Source organism: Bubalus kerabau, chromosome 22, assembly GCF_029407905.1.
Source record: "Bubalus kerabau isolate K-KA32 ecotype Philippines breed swamp buffalo chromosome 22, PCC_UOA_SB_1v2, whole genome shotgun sequence".
Lineage (NCBI taxonomy): Eukaryota > Metazoa > Chordata > Mammalia > Artiodactyla > Bovidae > Bubalus > Bubalus kerabau.
The window spans coordinates 4839667-4861057 of NC_073645.1; the positions used below are offsets into that span (position 1 = coordinate 4839667).

Sequence of the window (21391 nt, forward strand, 5' to 3'; positions counted from 1 at the left end):
ATTGAAATGACTTAGCAGCAGCAGCAGCAATAGTTAGATAAATATAGTACAGTATTATAAATGTATTTTCTCTTCCTTATGATTTTCTTAAAAACATTTTTTTTTCTAGTTTATCTTGTAAGAATCCAATGTACAGTATTTGTAACATATGGAACATGTATTAATCAGCTATTTATGTTATCAGTGAGACTTTCAGTCAACAGTAGGTTATTTGTAGTTAAATTTGGGGGAAGTCATATGCAGAATTTTTACAGCACAGAGAGTCAGCATCCCTAATCTCCATAGTGTTCAAGAGTCAACTGTACTCTTATATCAGAAGTTATTTTGTGGTAAAGATATTCAGCTTCAGTCTTTGCTTGATTGAAGTTTGATTAAATACTCTATCACTCAGTATTTGACTAAAATGTACTTTTGTTGTACTTGTATACTTTTTTTAAAAAAATGAAGATTAAGGCAATCCCAGACAGGCATTACTTTATAAGAATTTCTAGTAAAAGTCCCAGAAAACTGGGTCTTTCCTTTGGAGCTGGAAACACAGTCTCTAGGGCACTGCCCTCCCTCCTGACCCAGCTCTGTTGCCCCCAGGTTACACAGGTCTCCTGAGTAGGCCTCAACATGTAACTCCACTCTGCTAAACATGTAACTCCAGTCCCTCTCCACAGTGAGAAACCTGCTCTGGAAGGAAACTTCCATCCTTTCCCTGACAATTCTACAATTCTGGGCTACACAGACTTAAAATATTTTCAGCATTCATGCTGTCTGGCCACATATTTTACTGGCACTGGGGGTTAGAAGAAAGTGAAGGTGAGGTGAGGTGAGAACGGTGGGTTCCTGTAACCATCTCTTCCAAGGATAAACATTATTTTTTCAAGTTATTTCATATTGAGAAGAAGGAAATGGCAACCCACTCCAGTGTTCTTGCCTGGAGAATCCCAGGAATGGGGGAGCCTGGTGTTCTTTGCATTGAGACTGTGAGGGTCTCTTACTGTATGCTTGGAGTCATTGGATTCCCACTGTTGATCTGAGGGGCTCTGGTTTCTTTAGTCTGTTTTCAAGGCCACAGTGAATCATAAAAGGGGTATATTAGTCATTAATGTCCACTTTTACTGGAATCTAAAGGTGCTATTACATTATGTTCTTTTGAGTCAAAGCTTCCAATTGATAGAAATAAGGGAGAGTGGTGATGACTCATGGCTAAGTCACTGTATAGACAATCATTTTTTGGTCACGTGGCAAATAATTATCTATGGACAGAAAAGAGAGAGATTAGCCTACTCCAAGTGAGTCTGATTGGGTCATCAGAGAAGGCTGTAGCTAGAGAATCCCTTTCAAAGTGGGATACGGGCAGCCTGAGCAAGGACTGGACCTTGTGTGGTTAGTGAAGGCCTGGTTTTCAAGGTTCAGCAAAGATAGAAGGAGGACCTTTCAGGTCACTGGTTCTGCATATGGGGAGCTTCAAAGTCACTATTCTGTCCCAACAAGTAAAAAGCTGAAACAACTGAAAGTCACTACTCTGTCCTAACAAGAGTAGTGTTAGGACTAGACATTGTGTGGTTAGTGAAGGCCTGTTTTTCAAGGTTCAGCGAAGATGGAAGGAGTAGCTTTCAGGTCTCTGGTTCTGCATGTGAGGAGCTTGAAAGTCACTACTCTGTTCAAACAAGTAAAAAGCTGAACAAACTTAAAGTCACTATTCTGTCCTAACAGGTAAAAAGCTGAACAAATTGAAAAGTCAGAAAGTCTGCCTAGATCCTGAAAAAAAGTGAAGTCCCAAAGCAAGCCAGTGACCCCCAAATTTGGGAGACTGACAGGTAAATCACAACCCACCAGAGCAGGAAGCTCTACAGGAATCAGTGCCAGGATAGTAAAACCTGACTGGTAATTAACAAATTGCTTGAAGCTCAGTGAGGGAAAGTCTGAAATAAAATCTCCAGGAGAACCCAGTTGTGGGAGAATCTCAATTTTTAAGTGTTTTATTTATTAAAACTCTACTAGGCTCTGATGATGGTGAGTATCAGAGAACTCTCCCCTTATACTTACAGCAGGGGGAGGGTAAAAAGAATTGTTTTGAAACAATCCAGAACATCTCTGGATTGTGACTCCAAGCATACAGCAGAGACCCTCACAGTCTCAATGCAAAGAACACCTTCATAACTCTCAATAAGAAATAACTTGAAACAAGGTCTGCCCTTCAGAAAAACTATTAAACCAAAGCCTAACTTGCTGGGGTTTAATCAGAGTGTAAATAAGCTGTGTGCATGGTGTGCATTCAGTCATGTCTGACTCTCTGCGACCCCATGGACTGTAACCCACTAGGCTCCTCTGCCCGTGGAGTTTTCCAGGCAAGAATACTGGAGTAGGTTGCCATTTCCTACTCCAGGGGATCCTCCTGATCCAGGAATCGAACCCAGGTCTCCTGTATTGGCAGGTGGATTCTTTATCAGTGCGGCCCCTGGGGGAACAGAAATACCTAACTCTAGCTCTCGCTATTCTGTCTCACTTAAGGGTGGTGGAGGTAGGCTGAGAAGCGTATTTGAAGTTCATAGTCCAAAGACAGGCTTTATGAAAAACCGAGTCCTAATCACAGGACTATAGAATAGTCAACTTCCCACACACCTCAACACTGCAAAACTACAGGCTTATTTATAGCACTTCCTTTTACCTAGTACATCAAGTCTTGCTATTAATAAGAAAAAAATAAGATATACTAAAATGCCAAAAATGCAGTTTGAAGAGACAGAGAAAGCATTAGAACCAGACTTAGATGTGGCAGAAATACTGGAATTATCAGACTAGGAATTTAGAATAACAACCTAGATAGCATATTAAAAAGCAGAGATATTACTTTGCCAACAAAGGTCCATCTAGTCAAGGCTATGGTTTTTCCAGTGGTCATGTATGTATGTGAGAGTTGGAGTGTGAAGAAAGTTGAGTGCTGAAGAATTGATGCTTTTGAACTGTGGTGCTTGAAAAGACTCTTGCAAGTCCCTTGGACTGCAAGGAGATCCAACCGGTCCATCCTAAATGAGACCAGTCCTGGGTGTTCATTGGAAGGACTGATGCTGTGGCTGAAACTCCAATAGTTTGGCCACCTGATGCGAAGAGTTGACTCACTGGAAAAGACCCTGAGGCTGGGAGGGATTGGGGGCAGGAGGAGAAGGGGATGACAGAGGATGAGATGGCTGGATGGCATCACTGACTCGATGGATGTGAGTCTGAGTGAACTCCAGGAGTTGGTGATGGACAGGGAGGCCTGGGGTGCTGTGATTCGTGGGGTCACAAAGAGTCGGACACAACTTAGAGACTGAACTGAACTAGACCAGTATACAGATCCAGGAGCCTCAGAGAACATCAAGTAGGAGGAATCCCGCCCCCCACCCCCCCGCCACCACCAAAAAAAGCTACACTTTGCTGTATCATTTTCAAACTACAAAAATCAAAGATAAAGAAAAGATTCTGAAAGAAGCCAGAACAAATGCTGTTGAAAAAATGTCATGGCTAGATTTGCTCAACATAGGCATAGGTTTACTCATTTAAAAGAGTATGGTGTTCCTCAACTCTTGTTGATGTTTGTCCTTTTTTAATGTAGTAGATCAGTGATTAAATTGGGGTCCTTGAGGCATCAGAGTTTAGAAAAAAGGTCTTTTAGTGGAAGGGAAAGGGTGTTAGTAGTGGGTTTTATGTGATTCCTTCTCCTAAGAGAAGGACTAGACCAGAGACAGGACATTGACATTGGTGAAAATGACATAACTGTATTTGGAGTCCTAAGTTTGTCTCATATGATGGAAGCAAGTAGCTAAAAGTCTACCAATCTTTCTCCTTACTAACTAAGGCTCAGAGAAAGCTGAGATACATTAGGATGAACCTTCAGTCATTTTCAAAGTTGACTCTGAAAGCAAGCTTTAAAAATTCTGAGGATGCATATCCAGGGTGATTTTGCATGAGAGAGTAAATAATAGGGCTGGCCTTTATGTCCTCCTTGCCATTACTTCAACAAGAATTTTTGTTTTGTTTTGTTTTTTTAATGTTTTATACATTGGATTCTTTACATGTTTTCTTGAAGAAAATATTCTTGAGCTAAAGATATGTTTGAAATCATTAAGCCTAGACTTCTTTTCAAAGAAATTTCTTCCTAAATTTCTTTTGACTTGACTTCTATAATTTTAAAATTGCTAGAATTAAAACAACATACATTTGTTTGGGAAGATATGAGGATTGGGTGAGGAGGGTATAGAGCAGAAATTCTCTTCTCGGATGCTTTAGTTCAATCAGATTGCTTTTCTAATATCAATTTTAGGTCCGCATGAGTGGGGGCGAGCTTTTTGGAGAAAAGAGATCCCTATCACTGTGGAGTGCATTGGAGCTGAATCTGGCCTCTATACCTTGACACTAAATTAATCTTCAGAAACATAGTTTCAGGGGAAGTAGAAAAGAATAGCTTTATTGCTTTGCCAGGCAAAGGGAGCCACAGCAGGTTAATGCCTTTATACTGTGTGTCCCAATTTGGAGTGCTTAGTGAGAAGTTTTACAGCAGTGCTTCACAGAGGGCATAATTAGCTTGTGGACATTCTTCTGATAGATTGGTAGTGAGGTAAGTAGGAGTCAGCATCATCAACCTTCTGAGGGCATGTCTGTGTGCAGCCTGCTGTTACTTTCTCCCACCTATTGGGGATTTGAATATCTGCAAAATGGCTAAAAAATATTATATATATACATATATATATATATATATATCCCTTTATATATATATATATATATCCCTTGAGGAGGAACCAGTACCTTATCCCAAGGCTGCACTATTGTTTATTTTGACTGTTCCTCCCTTGTCTCCACACCCCCTCCCTTCCCTAATTAGCAGCTATTTGAATCTGATCATAGGAAATCAGGAAAGATAATGGAGACTGAATGAAGCCTTTGTGCCCAGGAGCCCCACAGGGTCCTGCTAGATATCAGCATGACATTAGAAGTTAGGGAAGCCCAAGGCACTTGCACTGAGCACAGTTTTGATACCCAAAGGGCAATTTGAAGGCATTTAATTCTTGCAAGTGATTGAGAAGTTAGTAATAATACACAAGTTAAAGGGAATAAAAATTAACTTTAATATTGGGCTTTGTATTGGTTGTTTTCCTTTTTTTTTTTTTTTTTTGGTATGTCTAGAGTGGCAGATTTTGAATGAGAAACACAGGGCTATATGTCAGGACTAGGTTCAAGACTAACTGGAAGAGCAATTGAGTGTTTGTGCTACAAAATGTTTGCCTATGCTCATGTGTAACATAAAGGAAGTTATGACACATGTCCTGAGTTAAAACCATCTGATCAAGTACTTGAGTACAAATTAATTTCCATATTCTATCCTTAGCATTTTTGGAATTTCTTTGGGAAAAAACAGACATTATAGGGCTTCCAAGGTGGCGCTAGTGGCAAAGAATCTGCCTTCAATGCATGAGATCCCAGAGATACAAGTTCCATCACTGGTTCAGGAAGATCCCCTAGAGGAAGAAATAGCCACCCACTCCAGTATTTTTGCCTGGAAAATTCCATGGATATAGGAGCCTGATGGACTATAGCCATGGGGTTGCAAAGAGTCAGACATGACAAAGCATGCACACACACAGATGTTATAAATAAACTGAAATCCCCATGCATATTGCAAAATTGTGGTTGTAAAAAATAATTATGACCTAATCTTTGTAATATGTATCAGTAGTGTTTGATACATCAGAAAAAATAAACTGGTTAAATTGATCGATTTCTAATTTGCTTTCTGTTAGAATGTAGGTTGTGCCTGGAAATGAGATTTTGACCCTTTCAGGTTATATGCTACAGAGTGAATATTAGAAGAATATTGATTAATAGAACAACATTTTTTTCCATACATTCTCTTAACTTATTCAACCTTGGGCAATGTTGAATCCTTGTGCTCAAAGCCACTGTGTGCAGATTAGGATAGCAATGCCCACTCTCTGCCATACTTCTTAGTTGCTACATATTTATGAAAATCTTTTCAATTAATATGCTATAATTAAATTCAGTTTCCAACATATATCATCTGTTTAAGGCACAAATTCCGTATTCTATAAATTCATATTGACTTAACTCTTTTTTTAACTTTTAAAAATGTTATATTGTAGTATAGTCAACCAACAAAGTTGTGATAGTTTCAGGTGCACAGCAGAGCAACTCAGACACACAAACACACATACACACACACCCATTCTCCAAACTTTCCCCCATCCAGGCTACCACCTAACATTGAGCAGAGTTCCATGTGTTATACAGTTGGTCCTTGTTAGTTATCCATTTAAAATATAATAGTGTACACATATCTATCCCAAACTCCCTAACTATCCCTTCCCAGCTGGTAAACCTAAGTTCATTTCTGTGTGAGTCTCTTTTATAAATAAGTTCATTTGTATCGTTTCTTTTTAGATTCCACATAGAAGAAGTATCACATGATATTTCCCATTTTCTGTATAGACTTAGCTCTTGAAGGACTGGCAGGCCAGTGTGGAGTAAACCAAATTTTCTCACACACAAAGGACAATTATATAACCTCTCTACCAAGGTCTGACAATTAGACTGAATGTGGATGCTGAACTTTGCCCCTAAGTGTATCATCTAAAGAGAAAGCCACTAGGAGCCATGCAAGAGACACAGTTTATTTAAGCAATTATTTTGGAAAGCCTGTTCATCTCCATCAGGCTGATAAATTTTATCTGACTCATCAAATCAGCAAATAAGTCTCACCTCTCTAGGAAGCATCACCTTTGCTGAAGCACATGAATGTTTTCTCTCCATCTTTGAGCTCTGTTTCCCCATGAGTGGAATCTTAATGATACTGAAGCAGTTGAAGCATATCTTTTTTGTGTGTAAATTTGAAGATTCAGATTCTTCAGGTGACTCTAACAAATTCTTTTAAACTACATCAAGGAAGAAAAAAAGCTGAGTTTTAACACTTGTCAATCCAATATATTGCAGGAAAACTTTATCTGTAAAATGATCTATCAGCTTTTGTTCCTTGGTAAGAAAAAGAAAAACACAGTTCATAGTCTTTACTGAGCACTCTCCACATACCATTTTGCTGTACATGAATCTTAGGTACAGTAATGACATTACTGTTTCTTATAAAAATTATTTTTAAAGATGAAAATTCCATATTAAGATTTAGGTAAGGAGGCTAAATAAAAACCCCTTCAAGTGAACTTTTTAGTTGGAAGAATTTCTGCTCCAGGCAGGTAAGCTACAGCCCTAGTACTACTTTGGGATTCTGGGACATGTAGTCCAGAAATTCCATGGACTGGTTAATAATTTTCAAGAAAGTGAGTATGGCCTTTGTAGCCTGGCACTTAAGTAATAATAGCCTCCAGATTCTGAGTGTTTCTTTGTATATTAATACTATGTATAAAGCACTGTGCTATCTGCTTTCTATGTAATCCTCACAAGAAATCTAAATATGAGATTTAAGAGTGTATATGCATTCTCCAAAGAAACAGAATCAGTAAGATCAATTTGTTGTTGTTCAGTTGCTCAGTCATCTCCATCTCTTTGAGACCCCATGGACTGCATCATTCCAGGCTTCCTGTCCTTAACTATCTCCTGGAGTTTGCTCAAACACATGTCCATTGAGTCAATGATGCCATCCAACCATTTCATCCTCCGTTGCCCCCTTCTCTTCCTACCCTCAATCTTTTCCAGTATCAGGGTGAGTTTCCCAGTTTCCAATCAGTTGGCTCTTCACATCAGGTGACCAAAGTATTGGAGCTTCAACTTTAGCGTCAGTGCTTCCAATGAATATTCAAGGTTGACTTCCTTTAGGATTGACTTGTTGCATCTCCTTGCAGTCCAAGAGACTCTCAAGAGTCTTCTTCATCACCACAGTTCAAAAGCATCAGTTCTTCAGCGCTCAGTCTTCTTTATGGTCCAACTTTCACATCCATTCATGACTACTGGAAAAACCATAGCTTTGAATAGATGGGCTTTGTCAGCAAAGTAATGTCACTGCTTTTTAATATGCTGTTTATGTTTGTCATAGTCTTTCTTCCAAAGAGCAAGCATCTTTTAATTTCATGGCTGCAGTCATCATCTGCAGTGATTTTTGTATCTCATTAATGTAAAGCATTTTATAGAGGGTCATATATGATACAAAATTCAAAGCCATTGTCCCATGTCACTAATTAAGAGTAGCTGAACTGTTGCAAATTAAAAGGACATTATTAGTAAAGGAATATATGGAAAAAAATTGAGTTCTATAAATTTCTTTCATATCTCTACTTATATTCAAAGCTTCCTATTTAGGCCTATTTTAATAAAAAAAATGTTAGGAATGGTTGATAATCTGTACATGAAAACACAAGTCTAAGAATATTGCTGTCACATTTCCAGTATACTGTACATTTTAAGAAATGAAAATAGACAGATTTTAGAAGTGTCAGTTCAGTTCAGTTGCTCAGTCATGTCAGACACTTTGCAACCCCATGAATCACAGCACGCCAGGCCTCCCTGTCCATCACCAGCTCCCAGAGTTCACTCAAACTCATGTCCATTGAGTTGGTGATGACATCCAGCCATTTCATCCTCTGTCGTCCCCTTCTCCTCCTGAACCCAATCCCTCCCAGCATCAGAGTCTTTTCCAATGAGTCAGCTCTTCAGATCAGGTGGCCAAAGTTTTGGAATTTCAGCTTCAGGATCAGTCTTTACAATGAACACCCAGGACTGATCTCCTTTAGGATGGACTGATTGGATCTCCTTGCAGTCCAAGGGACTTGCAAGAGTCTTCCCCAACACCACAGTTCAAAAGTATTAATTCTTCGGCACTCAGCTTTCTTCACAGTCCAACTCTCACATACATACATGGCCACTGGAAAAACCATAGCCTTGACTAGACGGACCTTTGTTGGCAAAGTAGTATCTCTGCTTTGCAATATGCTATCTAGGTTGGTCATAACTTTCCTTCCAAGGAGTAAGTGTCTTTTAATTCTATGGCTGCAATCACCATCTGTAGTGATTTGGGAGCCCCAAAAAATAAAGTCTGACACTGTTTCCACTGTTTCCCCATCTATTTGGCATGAGGTGATGGGACCAGATGCCATGATCTTAGTTTTCTGACTGTTGAGCTTTAAGCCAACTTTTTCACTCTCCTCTTTCACTTTCATCAAGAGGCTTTTTAATTTCTCTTCACTTTCTGCCATAAGGGTGGTGTCATCTGCATATCTGAGGTTATTGATATTTCTCCCGGCAATCTTGATTCCAGCTTGTGCTTTTTCCAGCCCAGCGTTTCTCATGATGTACTATGCATAGAAGTTAAATAAGCAGGGTGACAATATACAGCCTTGACATACTCCTTTTCCTATTTGGTGCCAGTCTGTTGTTCCATGTTCAGTTCTAACTATTGCCTCCTGATCTGCATACAGATTTCCCAAGAGTCAGGTCATATGGTCTGGTATTCACATCTCTTTCAGAATTTTCCACAGTTTATTGTGATCCACACAGTCAAAGGCTTTGGCATAGTCAATAAAGAAGAAAAAGATATTTTTCTGGAACTCTCTTGCTTTTTCAATGATCCAGCGAATGTTGGCAATGTGACCTCTGGTTCCTCTGACTTTTCTAAAACCAGCTTGAACATCTGGAAGTTCACGGTACATGTACTGCTGAAGCCTGGCTTGGAGAATTTTGAGCATTACTTAACTAGCGTGTGAGATGAGTGCAATTGTGCAGTACTTTGAGCATTCTTTGGCATTGCCTTTCTTTGGGACTGGAATGAAAACTGACCTTTTCCAGTCCTGTGGCCACTGCTGAGTTTTCCAAATGTGCTGGCATATTGAGAGCAGCACTTTCACAGCATCATCTTCCAGGATTTCAAATAACTCAACTGGAATTCCATCACCTCCACTAGCTTTGTTCTTAGTGATACTTTCTAAGGCCCACTTGACTTCACATTCCAGGATTTCTGGCTCTAGGAAAGTGATCACACCATCGTGAATATCTGGGTTGTGAAGCTGTTTTTTGTATAGTTCTTTAGTTCTTCTGTATATTCTTGCCAACTCTTCTTAATATCTTCTGCTTCTGTTAGGTCCATACCATTTCTGTCCTTTATCGATTCCATCTCTGCATGAAATATTCCCTTGGTATCTCTAATTTTCTTGAAGAGATCTCTACTCTTTCCCATTCTATTGTTTTCCTCTATTTCTTTGCATTAATTGCTGAGGGAGGCTTTCTCGTCTCTCTTTGTTATTCTTTGGAACTTTGCATTTCAGATGCTTATATCTTTCCTTTTCTCCTTTGCTTTTCACTTCTCTTCTTTTCACATCTATTGAACTCTGCTAATATTTACCAGTCCCATATTATGTCTGTGAATGCCAGTTATTTGACTGTGTGTCAGGTCATATATCATTTTAGATCAGCTTTGTCTTTTGGTGAGAAGTGAACATTCAACATTTGTTGAAGTGAACAGTCAACAGGGCTGCTGAAACAGCTTTGAGTATGTGTCTGTATTGTTTTTATTTGCTAAAGAGAATAGAATATGTAATGAGACAGTAATGTTTGCTTCTTAATTTTTTCCAAAGATTTTTTTAAATGCTTGAACATTATTTGTCCTAAAAAAAAAAAAACCAACAACCTTGCCCTGAATATGCTTGATAATACTCTTTTCTCAATAATTTTTTGTTTTCCATTGCCAAGAAAAAAAATAAACCACCTACTATATACAATATCATCAGTTCCATTCTGGCAAAATCAAACTGATGACATTTGACTTCATGTAGCTAATTGCAAGTAAAAGATAGCATCTTTAAACAGAGGAAGATTCTTATTAGTTATATGCTTTAACATATTTTGGTTTCTCTGTGTGAAAATCCTTTCCTTTCTCTGTCATTGTTGCCACAGGAATATACTCTGAAATTCTCCATGTGGAGGGGAATATTGAAAGACTTGGACTGATCAGTTTGGGAAGTTGTGCTTGTGTTTTTATTGTTCAGTCACTCAGTTGTGTGTGACTCTTCGTGGCATTGATTGCAGCATGCCAGGCTTTTCTGTCTTTCAGTATCTCCCAGAGTTTGCTCAAACTCATGTCCATTGAAATTAGCAGAGCCATCCAACCACCTTATCCTCTGTTACCCTCTTTTTCTCCTGCCCTCAATATTTCCCAGCATCAGGGTCTTTTCCAATGAGTCAGTCTTCACATCAGGTGGCTGAAGTATTGGAGCTTCAGCTTCAGCATCAGTCCTTCCAATAAATATTCAGGGTTGATTTCCTTTAGGATTGACTGGTTTGAACTCCTTGCTGCCCAAGGGACTCGCGAGAATCTTTTCCAGCACCACAGTTCAAAAGCATCAATTCTTCGGTGTTCAGCCTTCTTTAGTGTCCAACTCTGACATTTGTAAATGACTACTGGAAAAAAAAAATAGCTTTAACTATACAACCTTTGTCAGCAAAGTGATGTCTCTGCTTTTAAACATGCTGTCTAGGTTTGTCCTAGCTTTTCTTCCAAGGATCAAGCATCTTTTAATTTCATGGCTGTAGTCACCCTTCACAGTCATTTTGGAGCACAAGAAAATAATGTCTGTCACTGTTTCCATTGTTTCCCCATCTATTTGCCATGAAGTGATGGTACCAGATGCCATGATCTTAGATTTTAGAATGTTGAGTTTTAAGCCAGCTTTCTCACTCTTCTGTTTCACCTTCATCGAGAGGCTCTTTAGTCCCTTTTCACTTTCTATCATTAAAGTAGTGTCATCTCCATACCATGATATTTCCCTCAGCAATCTTGATTCCAGATTGAGCTTCATCTAGCCTGGCATGTCACATGATGTACTCTACATAAATGTTGAATAAGCAGGGTGACAATATACACCCTTGCCATCTTCCTTTCCCAATTTTGTACCAGTCTGTTGTTCCATGTTCTGCATACAGGTTTCTCAAGAGGCAGGAAGGTAGTCTGGTATTACCATTTCTAAGAATTTTCTAGTTTGTTATGATCCACACAGTCAAAAAGCTTAATGTAGCCAATGAAACAGAAGTGGATGGTTTTCTGAAATTCTCTTGCTTTTTCCATGATCCAGTGGATTTTGGCAATTTGATCTCTGGTTCCTCTGTCTTTTCTAAATTCAGCTTGTACATTTGGAAGTTCTTGGTTCACATGCTGTTGAAGCCTAGCTTGAAGGATTTTGAACATTACCTTGCTAACATGTGAAATAAGTGCAATTGTCCTTACTTCTCCATTAACTACTTTACATTGTTCTATTAAACAATTTATTCCGTTTAACCAAGAACAACAAAAGACCTGAGAAGTTTTTAAAAGTAACAACAGAACTATCTTTCCTTTTCTATCTGCAATGTAAATGGAGTTTCCATAAAGGAGACTGGTATGAAAGTGAAGTTTAAATGTTCTTTAACAATCATTTTGGAATAGCTGGCATTGATTTTTTTTTTTTTTTTTTTTTTTTGGTACAGTGTTCTTACAGAAAATCCACATAAAGTGTATTCGGAAAAACAGCATCTGTAGAGTATATGTCTCTTCAAGGTTAATTTAAGTAGTCTCAAAAGTATTTTTTTTTTTAATTGGGATATAGGATAGAGCATGCTTTGAGTGAGTGCATATGCATGCGTGTGTGTGCGTGGGCATGTGTGTGTGTGTGTGTTTTAAAGAGAAGTCAGTAGGAAGGGTGGAGAAAGAAGGCAAAGTGTATGAGTTAGGAGACCTAGTCCCAAGGGCCTTGCAGTCAGGTAGAGATTAAAACACAGAATTCACTTTGTTGCAAATAAAGCCAGACTGGGCTGTGCAGTTAGATCTATAGAGCATATGCTTCCCCACCCACCCAATTGGAGGATCACAGGCTGCTCATTTTCTGATACAGAAGAAATTGTTCGTTTTTGTTATAAACAAACATTATGAGTTTAAGAATTTTGTTGTTGTTGCACTGGGTTGAACAAGCCAGGAAGAAAGGTTCCTCAGATCAGATCAGATCAGATCAGTCACTCAGTCATGTCCGACTCTTTGGGACCCCATGAATCGCAGCATGCCAGGCCTCCCTGTCCATCACCAACTCCTGGAGTTCACTCAGACTCACGTCCATCGTGTCAGTGATGCCATTCAGCCATCTCGTCCTCTGTCTTCCCCTTCTCCTCTTGCCCCCAATCCCTCCCAGCATCAGAGTCTTTTCCAATGAGTCAACTCATCACATGAGGTGGCCAAAGTACTGGAGTTTCAGCTTTAGCATCATTCCTTCCAAAGAAATCCCAGGGCTGATCTCCTTCAGAATGGACTGGTTGGATCTCCTTGCAGTCCAAGGAACTCTCAAGAGTCTTCTCCAACACCACAGTTCAAAAGCATCAATTCTTCGGCGCTCAGCCTTCTTCACAGTCCAACTCTCACATCCATACATGACCACATGAAAAACCACAGCCTTGACTAGACAAACCTTTGTTGGCAAGGTAATGTCTCTGCTTTTGAATATGCTATCCAGGTTGGTCATAACTTTCCTTTCAAGGAGTAAGCGTCTTTTAATTTCATGGCTGCAGTAACCATCTGTAGTGATTTTGGAGCCCTGAAAAATAAAGTCTGACATTGTTTCCACTGTTTTCCCATCTATTTCCCATGAAGTGGTGGGACTGGATGCCATGATCTTCGTTTTCTGAATGTTGAGCTTTAAGCCAACTTTTTCACTCTCCACTTTCACTTTCATCAAGAGGCTTTTGAGTTCCTCTTCACTTTCTGCCATAAGGGTGGTGTCATCTGCATATCTGAGGTTATTGATATTTCTCCCGGCAATCTTGATTCCAGCTTGTGTTTCTTCCAGTCCAGGGTTTCTCATGATGTACTCTGCATATAAGTTAAATAAACAGGGTGACAATATACAGCCTTGACATACTCCTTTTCCTATTTGGAACCAGTCTGTTGTTCCATGTCCAGTTCTAACTGTTGCTTCCTGACCTGCATACAAATTTCTAAAGAGGCAGATCAGGTGGTCTGGTATTCCCATCTCCTTCAGAATTTTCCACAGTTTATCATGATCCACACAGTCAAAGGCTTTGGCATAGTCAATAAAGCAGAAATAGATGAATTTCTGGAACTCTTTTGCTTTTTCCATGATCCAGCAGATGTTGGCTATTTGATCTCTGGTTCCTCTGCCTTTTCTAAAACCAGCTTGAACATCAGGAAGTTCATGGTTCACATATTGCTGAAGCCTGGCTTGGAGAATTTTGAGCATTACTTTACTAGCGTGTGAGATGAGTGCAATTGTGTGGTAGTTTGAGCATTCTTTGGCATTGCCTGTCTTTGGGATTGGAATGAAAACTGACCTTTTCCAGTCCTGTGGCCACTGCTGAGTTTTCCAAATGTGCTGGCATATTGAGTGCAGCACTTTCACGCATCATCTTTCAGGATTTGGTATAGCTCAACTGGAATTCCATCACCTCCACTAGTTTTGTTCGTAGTGATGCTTTCTTTTTTTTTTTTTTTTTTTTTTTAATTTTATTTTATTTTTAAACTTTACATAACTGTATTAGATTTGCCAAATATCAAAATGAATCCGCCACAGGTATACATGTGATGCTTTCTAAGGCCCACTTGACTTCACATTCCAGCATGTCTGGCTCTAGGTCAGTGATCACAGCATCGTGATTATCTTGGTTGTGAAGATCTTTTTTGTACGGTTCTTCTGTGTATTCTTGCCATCTCTTCTTAATATCTTCTGCTTCTGTTAGGTCCATACCATTTCTGTCCTTTATCGAGCTCATCTTTGCATGAAATGTTCCTTTGGTATCTCTGATTTTCTTGAAGAGATCCTTAGTCTTTCCCATTCTGTTGTTTTCCTCTATTTCTTTGCATTGATCGCTGAAGAAGGCTTTCTTATCTGTTCTTGCTATTCTTTGAACTCTGTATTCAGATGTTTATATCTTTCCTTTTCTCCTTTGCTTTTGGCTTCTCTTCTTTTCACAGCTCCACCAGTAACCAATTAACCGACACTTTAATCTTGGACTTTCCTTTCTCCAGAACTGTGAGAAATAAATTTCTATTGTTTAAGCCACTCAGCCTAAGGTGTTTTGTTACATCAGCACAAGTTGACTAGTATTAATACAATATATTTGTAAGCCAGATCAGGCTGTGAGTGTTGCTTTAGGGTCTGAATCAGATCTCTCTCTCTTGAGGTGAGATTTCTAGAATTATGGGTCTGACCCCAGCGTTGACATTACCTGGGTTTGTGACATTGAGCAAGTAACTTCATGTCTCTAGCCTTTATTTTCCTATTTGAAAATGAGAGTCTGATTAAGTTTTCTTCTAAGAAAAATAAGTGTATGTCATCTTGGTAAAGGGAAGCTTACCCTTTTACCAAGGGTTGACAAAATGATTAAAACATTTTCTAATTTGATGTCTAAAGATTTACTGTGTATTGATATAAACTTAGATCTTAATAAATATTTATATCTTGATAAATGAACATAAAAAGTAATTAGCATTTATGTATTTAACAGCTATTAGTTTATTCCACCCATTTCAAAATTATTTAAATCAGAACTCATTAGGAGCATCTCAAAACATGATCTTAATGCTGCCTCACATAATTTTAATGAATAATAGTATTCAAAATAAATTTTATATGTTCCCTTACTTGTGTGTGTGTTAAGTCACTTCAGTCATGTCCAACTCTTTGCAACCCTATGGACTGTAGCCTACCAGGCTCCTCTGCCATTAGTTTCTCCAGGCAAGAATACTGGAGTGGATTGTCCTGCCTTCTTCCAGGGGATCCTCCTGACCCAGGGATTGAATCAGCATCTCTTATGTCTGCTGCGTTGGCAAGGAGGTTTTTATCACTAGCACCACGTGGGAAGCCCATATTCCCTTACTTATTTATCTTATTTATACATGTAAAAATTGGTACTAAAACTTTTGTTTAAACCATATTTAGAGGCTAACACATTTCTCATTGGTCTCTTCGTTGCTTCAAGCACTGTTGAATGGACGATGGCTACAGAGAATAAAAATTGAATTCTGCCTGAGTGAGAATAGCAACTTTTCTCTCTCGAGGCTGACAGATTTTTGTGTTGGTTTTGATCAGTGGATGACAGAGTGCTCTTGTTAACATTTTGTGGGTGGCCAGGAAAGCAATTTTTCCCTGACAGAAATAATGTGCTGTCTTAATTAAATAATCATCCATACACAAAAAAAATCGAACAGTATATTATCATCAAAAAAAATATTGACTGACTCTGACATCTATAGGGAACTTCCTTTTACATCATAGATGGCTTGGCACTGATGCTTTTTTAAACACTGTCACTTCATTTCAGTAATGGAGTAGAGCCTCCATAGGGTTTCAATCACTAATTCATCAATGGTGTTATAATAAAAATAAAATCCAGATTTAAAAACCTGACAGCATTTTGGTGCTGAAACTCTCTAAGTTTCCAGGCCCCCAAAAAATTGACACAGAAAGATATATTTTTTTTTCTCGCAATTGTGGAGAGATATAGGTTTCAGTACATATCATGTAAATTTTTATAACAATTTTATTGAAATATAATTGACATACCTTAAAAATTCACTGATTTAATGTGTCCCAGTTAATGGTTTTTAGTATATTCACAGATATGGGTGAACATTACCACAGTTAACCTTAATCACCCTAAAAAGAAACCCTGTACCATTTAGCTAGGGCTTCCCTGGTATCATCACCCTATTCCTCATTCTCTACTCCTTTCTAGCCCTGGAAACACTATTGTCTGTCTCTATAGATTTGCCCATTCTAGATGTTTCATATAAATGTAATCGTATAATATGCCATCTTTTGTGAGAGGCTTCTTTCATTTAGCATAATCTTTCTGAGGTTTCTGGGTAATCATCTAACAACTATTATGTAGTCACTTAGCACTCAAGTTTGGTTGTATCTCAAACTTACCTATGTGGCTTTCAAGAAATAATGGTACCTGGGTCTAACCTAAATACAGAGAGTTAAAATCCCTGCAGGTGGGTAATGGGCATGGGCCTGTTAGTTTTGAAAAACTGAAGAAATCTATTCTTGGAGTGACATTTGTAATTTCTTAAGCCTAAAGGAAGAAAAGCTTTCAGAATCAGCCTCACATGTGTTAATACCCTACGCCCTTCCATTTCAGAAGCACTGAAAGAATCCAAGGTTTTCCAAATCCTTTATCTCCTTCACCTTAAAGGGAATTTTGAGAGTCTCCTCACTGGTCACTATTTTGTGAGACAGAATCCTAAGGTTTGCAACAGTTACAGGGGATGTAACCCATTAACAGCCCTTAGCTTCTTAATCAAGTAGTTTCTTACATTATCAAAAGCAATCAGTAAAGCACCAAGTTTGACACATGGAGGAGAATTTGGGAAGTTAAGTGCTTTTGAGAGAGACAAATTTGAGAATTGTGGGCACAGAAATGCACAGGTTATCCAAATAATGTTTAGAGACAGTAGAAAGGTAGAAATTTTATCAAAAAGCAAAAAATCTCTGATTAGGCAATTTGACATAATTCCCAAAGCAGACTTTATTCCATTATTTTTCCTTGGGCTGGCCAGGCTCATTGCTTAGTATGAAGGAGGCAAATGTAATGCTATTTTATTCTCCAAAGGCAAAAATAGAGAAGCTGAAATTCGACGAGGTGTTCTCAGGTCAGGTGTTCTCTGTGTGTGGGTTTTGGGGTTTGACAGAGTTGATGCTGAGCTGAGCCTGCTTATCTCTACAACAGAAATGATGGGTTAAAAGGTGCAAAGTTCTATCAATTTAGCTAATTTAGCTAATTTGTGTGAAACTGCTCTGCTTGACTGTTATTTTTTCTACTGGTTTGATCTGTTATTTTAGTGTTATATAGGCATAGGTTGAATTACCAGTCAATTTAAGACAGTTGTATCCAATAACTAGTCATTTCAATGAAAAAAAAAATCAATTGAACTTTCATTAGGTGATGAGGAGTACAAAAGCTCTCTAACTAATGCAACTTTAAGATTGTATGTTGTCGTTTCATAGCTAGCCAAAGCTTGTGGGCCTCAATTACCGAAAAATACCCAGATGGAGCAAATTTTTCCATTTTGGGGAAAACCTCTTTCCTGTTAGCTCTGAATTAGTTACCTATCGCCTGTTTTTTCATTAAATTTCACCAAAATCTTTTTCTGTAAAGCTATCTAGTAATGCATTTTTATTACACCCCAGGAAAGCGCTGACCAAAATCATTTCTTGCTCATGACATTTGGTATTCCTTTGGTTGTCCATCTGGTTAATCAATCTTCAAAACACATCATTTTTAAAACAGCCTTGTGTGATTACCCAGTTTTTACCATGATCATCTAGTTCCTCATGAATTATTATTAATACATTTCAGCACAGTAAAAATTAAAACAACATGAATGGACAAGGTCTTCATCCAAGGCAGATCAGTGTATGTTTAGGGAATCCAAGTTTTGTATAACACACTTCTGTAGGGTACATAACTGGAGAGAGAAAATTCTTAGGGCTATTTCATCTCTGATTGATATTCTATTGTAACCACGCAGGACCCCATGGGGCCTTCAGGGTTGGGGAGGTCTTTTCCCCCCCTATCCTCTGCTTAACTCCTCTCTGAAGTACTTAGGTAACAGTAATCTAATGCACATTCCCGAGTTGTTCTGCAGAGGTGAAAACCACCACCAAGTGGGAGAAATTAACTACTTGATGATCATGAACAAACAGCCCCCAGACCTACACAGCAAGTCAAGGATTGATAAAGTTAACCCCTGTAACATCACTCTGTTACCTCATCATCAACCAATCAGAGAATTGTGCAGCAAGTGATCCCATAAAAAACATTTTTTGGGGGGAGGGGAGGGGCAGGAGCCATTATCTCCTTGCATGGCCCTACAATAAATATTTCTCTGCTCCAAACTCTGACATTTTGGTTTGTTTGGCCTGTGTGTCAGACACACAAACTTGCACTAAAACTAGCATTCACAAGTTATCTAAAATAAGCTGGTAAACCAACTTACATTTCCCAAATAAAAAATTTTTCAATACAGGCCTCTATGGAGAGTGCAATTATTTCTCAAGGCAAATGTCATAAATATTGCAGTGGAGCAAAATATCCTCTTGAAGATTAGCTCAGGGATAGAGTTTTGGCAACATGTATTTTTTTTTTTTTTTAAATCACATTGAATTGTCTTATTTCTTATACTCAAAAAGAACAAGATTCAAGATTTCTGCTGTTTGCATTGGAAAAAGAATATCATTCACATGCTCACTGACTGACACAGGAATAACAAAGTGCTGATTCAAGAAACTGGCTTCAAGGCATACAGGAAGTCCTTCCAGCCTTGGTGTTGTGCTATGGGGAAAAGAGATTTATAAACTCTGGAGTGAGTTTCTGCCTACTTGACGCTGCTGCTGTGTGGAGACCCCAGGGGAAGTCACTGTCACCATGTCTGACCAGGAAGCAAAACGTTCAACTGAGGACTTGGGGGATAAGAAAGAAGGAGAATATAGTAAACTCAAAGTCATCAGACAGGATAGCAGTGAGAGTCACTTCAAAGTGAAAATGATGATACATTTCAAGAAACTCAAAGAATCAGACTGTCAAAAACAGGAAGTTCCCATGAATTCACTCAGGTTTCTCCTTGAAGTTCAGAAAATTGTTGATAATCACACTCCCAAAGAACTGTGAATGGAAGAAAAAGATATGATCAAAATTTATCAGAAACAAACAGGGGATCATTCAATGGTTTAGGTATTCTTTTATTTTTTCTTTTCTCTTAATCCTCTTTTATTTTTTAAAATAGCTTTTTTTGTAATGTGGTATTCAAAACCGAATTGAAAACTGGCACCCCAACTCTTTAAAAATATCTGGGAACTTGAATTCTAGAGCCCATTATCCATCATTGTTTGTTTTCATTGTGCTGATTTTTGGTGATCACATCTCAGCCCCCTTCATATCACTCTGTCCTTTTAACAAATTACATGTGTGCATAGAGAGGCCACTTTTTCCAGGACTATGCATTTGCACGCTTGTGATAAATAAGGTTGAGTAATATGAGTGTTCCTAATGACTCTCCAGTTGGCCCTGAGGTTACAGTATGTGATTGCTTCACTCCTGAGCTATAACTTTCAGTGGGAGATGGGAGTTTTTCAGAAAACGGAACTATGGAAAATGACCTTTCCTTAACTTTTCAAATCTGAGGGTCTGGACCACAAGAAGAGGAATTTCAAGTTGGAGGCAAAGTGACAGAGGTATTGAGAATAATGACTAACACCAGAGATGGCTTCACTGAAGAGAAAGCATTTTAAGATAAAAGAAAAAAATCTTGCAGAAGATCCCCAAAAAGATATAGTTTTTATTAGCAGTTAAAGTTATTTATACAGAAATGTATACAGCAGAACAGTGTTCTTTTTTACTTTATTTGTACTTTTTGGCCTGGGATATGGGTTTTAAATGGACATTGTCTGTATCAACTTCATTAAAATAAAATATTTGTTTAAAAAAATGACTGGCTTTTTAAATTTAATCAGTCTCAGCTCTGTGTTTGTCAGTAGAACATAATAAATAAATGCCTAAAATTATCACAGGGTTAGCAGTCTGAGTAATGATGTAGTATGCATAGGATTATATATATTATATATACTTGTATTTTAATTTAAAATCAAACTTTTACATGATTCAAGGAAAAAAAGAACAGATTTCTCCTAGTTTTCAGTGACTTTGGTTGTAATTAAATAAGATAATGTGGGGTTACATCATAACGATTGGATGAGTTTTGCTTTGCTTTAAACCTTCACAGTCAGACTCCTCTGCTAATCAAAAGTGCTCATAGATGAGCTAACTGAAATGCTACATTTGATTTTTTTTTTTTTAATGTTAGTATTTGAATACCGCCTCTATGGTTTTGCCTGATAAATGTGAATAGTCTTTATCTGCTTTACCAACACATTCATTTACCTATTTTGAAATAAAAATGCCATTGGAGTGCCCTGGATACCATATAAATGCTTTGCTTATCATGACTTATCCAGGTAATTGAATCAATTGTTTATCTTTTTTGAGCTGTAGTAATCAGGCCAACAGGCAATTTGGAAAAGAGAAAATTACTAACTTTTGACTGGGAACTAGAAAAAGTTGATGATAAATACTGAATATATTTTTTTCTGTTTAGTCTCCATTAAATCATAACAAATATATTCTGAGAATTAACTTGTGGTTCATTTTTTAAGTGAAATAGGGTGCTTTTTTCTCATACTATTGTTAATTACATTGTTTGTAAATTGAGGTTCTATGTGTCAAAATTCTATAGATGCAATTTGTTCAAAATTGATAGTCCTCTCAACATATTTTTAAGTTACTACTCATTACCAATACTTGGGACTTTTCTGGTAGCTCAGATGGTAAAGCATCTGTCTACAATGCAGGAGACCCAGGTTCGATCCCTGGG

General features: G+C 38.1%; 1 pseudogene; it reads left to right on the top strand.

Annotated features, from left to right (window-relative positions):
• LOC129636748 (small ubiquitin-related modifier 1-like) overlaps positions 1–20413 on the top strand; it is a 43669-nt pseudogene extending 23256 nt beyond the window's left edge.
• The last annotated feature ends 978 nt before the right edge of the window (positions 20414–21391 follow it).